The sequence below is a fragment of the Bison bison genome, unplaced genomic scaffold, assembly GCF_000754665.1.
Source record: "Bison bison bison isolate TAMUID 2011002044 unplaced genomic scaffold, Bison_UMD1.0 scf7180017859102, whole genome shotgun sequence".
Classification (NCBI taxonomy): Eukaryota; Metazoa; Chordata; class Mammalia; order Artiodactyla; family Bovidae; genus Bison; species Bison bison.
In genome coordinates, this window is record NW_011489674.1 from 28,269 (window position 1) to 31,460 (window position 3,192).

A 3,192-nucleotide genomic window follows, 5' to 3' on the forward strand; every position below is an offset into this window, starting at 1 on the left:
CATATTCAAAAGCAGAGACATTACTTTGCCAATAAAGGTCCATCTAGTCAAGGCTATGGTTTTTCCAGTGGTCATGTATGGATGTGAGCATTGGACTGTGAAGAAAGCTGAGCGCTGAAGAATTGATGCCTTTGAACTGTGGTGTTGGAGAAGACTCTTGAGTGCCCCTTGGACTGCAAGGAGATCCAACCAGTCCATTCTGAAGGAGATCAGTCCTGGGTGTTCATTGGAAGGACTGACACTGAAGCTGAAACTCCAATACTTTGGCCACCGAAGTTGCGGTTGGGCGAAGAGTTGACTCATTGGGAAAGACTCTGATGCTGGGAGGGATTAGGGGCAGGAGGAGAAGGGGACGACAGAGGATGAGATGTCTGGATGGCATCACCGACTTGATGGACATGAGTTTGAGTAAGCTCCAGGAGTTGGTGTTGGACAGGGAGGCCTGGCATGCTGCGATTCATGGGGTCACAAAGAGTCGGACACGACTGAGCGACTGAACTGAACTGAATCTGACAAAAAATGTGTGACTGCCTAAATGTCAGAGCCCTGCCTTGTGGCCCCTATGGCATGTAGTTGATTTGAGTCACCCCAGGTGAGTTTGGCCTGGTTTGTCTGAGTGTTTTGTTCATTTTTACTTATCTTGTAAATCTAACAAATATACACTTGCAAAAAAAAAAAAAAGAAAGACTACCCTCCCATCAGAAGTGTGAAGAATAGAATTTTCCAGCTCCACTCTCACTGGACTGCTGACACACTTCAGGTCGGGTGCCTAGAAGAACTGCCTTGGGATTACCAGCCAGACGGATGGAGCCTAAAGAAGCCCTTATCCATTTCTGGTAACAAAGAGCAGGTATCTTTCAAAGGGGTTCCATGGTGTAACGGTGAGCACTCTGAATTCTGAATCCCATGATCTGAAAACTGGGTGGGACCTTTCTGGTTAATTAGAACTAGGACACTTTTTACTCCCCTAATAGGACCTGCCTTCCAGCTCCCATGTCCCCAAGCAGCGTGGTTCACACGGGCCCGTCAGACAAGTGTGGGAACGACCCAGGACATCCTTGCTGGACCCAGGCAGCTCTGCACATCCCTGGCCATCGGAGGCCCAGCCCCTGCCCTCCTCTCTATCCCTCTCCCAGGGGAGCAGCAACCTAGCCAGTGCCGTCCCCCTGTCGGGTTACCTAGGGTCTTGGGGGCAAAAGGGAGAGGCTGCGCCCCCTGAGTCCTGCCCTGCGAGGGGGCTTCATATTGCACGTCTTGTAGTCACTGATCAGACAGGATGACAGCTTTCCAGTACAGGGTTCCAGACCTGACTGGGAAGAACTATGTTTTATTCAGGTTCTCTATTATTCTGAATATTAATTGACCCTATCCCAGTTTATTATGATTTTATTTAGAGTTTCTTGCTCCTAAGTCTCCGCTGGGCATGCAAAACTGCTGTTTGGCCAATATTTGAACCTTGACTCTTGGAAATCTCATCTGTTGGTCCCAGCTCAGCTCAAAAAAGGAGCGTGAGTTGCAGATTTCGGCATCTGAGGAAACTCCAGGTCCCTGACCCACGGCCGCCGGGCCAGGCTGCTCCAGGGCCAAAGGGGAGAGGAGCCACTGGGAGTCCAGAGCCAGACTGAGTCCTTCATCCTGCAGTTACTGTTCCACCGAGAAGACTTCCTATGATGGTGAGCAGAGCAAAACAATTGTGTCCTCTACTGCTTGGGAGAAAAATATGGATGAGGCCCGTGATGGACTTGAATAGCTAATTAAAGTGTTCCCTTCCGGGTGCAAAGGAGCACTTCTCAGATTCTTATATTTTGGAACCTTCAGTGGTTAAAGAAGGACTCGGTGACAGAGTTGTCTTTGTTTGTTAAGTCGCTCAGTCATGTCTGACTCTTTTCGGCCGCATGTACTGCAACACACCAGGCTTCCCTGTCCATCACCATCTCCCGGAGCTTGCTCAAACTCATGTCCATTGAATTGGTGATGCCATCCAACCCTCTCATCCTCTGTCATCCCCTTCTCCTCCTGCCTTCAATCTTTCCCAGCATCAGGGTCTTTTCCAATGAGTCAGTTCTTCTCATCAGGTAGCTAAAGTATTGGAGCTTCAGTCTCAGCATCAGTCCTTCCAATGAATATTCAGGACTGATTTCCTTTAGGATTAACTGATTTGATCACCTTGCTGTCCAGGGAACTCTCAAGAACCTTCTCCAACACCACAGTTCAAAAGCATCAATTCTTTGGTGCTTAGCCTTCTTTATAGTCCAACTCTCATATCCATAGATAACTACTGGAAAAACCATAGCTTTGACTAGATGGACATTTGTTGGCAAAGTAATATTTATGCCTTTAAATATGCAGTCTAGATTGATCATAGCTTTTCTTTCAAGGAGCAAGAGTCTTTTGATTTGATGGCTGCTGTCACCATATGCAGGTCATTCATTTTTTAAATGTAAAAATGTTAAATACATATAAAGAAGAAAATAAGCCATCATCCATAGTCCCACCTCCTGGAATGAACTACTGTTATCATCTTTACATATGTTCCTTCAAATCTATTTTTAAATTTCCAAGTTTTAGCAAAAAGTCCGTGGGTGCATGCTAAGTCACTTCAGGCCTATCTGACACTTTTGGACCATATGGACTATAGTCCACTAGGCTCCTCCGTCCATGGGATTCTCCAGGCAAGACTATTGGAGTGAAATATTCCAGGGGATCTTGCTGCCCCCGGGATCGATCCCAGATTTCCAGTGTCTTTTGCATTGGCAGATGGGTTCTTTACCATTAGCATTACCTGGGAAGCCCCTAAAGTATATATGTTTATTCTATAAAATTCAAATAATGCAGAAAATACAAAAATGTGGAATTTTGAAACATCTTAAATTCAAAAGTAACTTCTGTTAATGTAGGTAAATGTTGATGGAGTCATTTAGGCATATCAACAGAGAGAAGAATATATACAAATAAACTTTTATATTTGAGCTCTTATAGGTTCTATTCCTATTTTAAAGTATTCCCATTTAATAGTGTATAAATTCAATGGAAAAATACAAAAAGAAACTGTTAAACTTTCAACCTGTTTACCTTAAGAGAGATACATTTCTTTTGTGTGTGTGTGTGTGTGTTTGTAATAAAGTTTTATTAAAGTATAAAGGAGATAGAGAAAGCTTCTGACATAGGCATCAGAAGCGGGTAGAAAGAGTA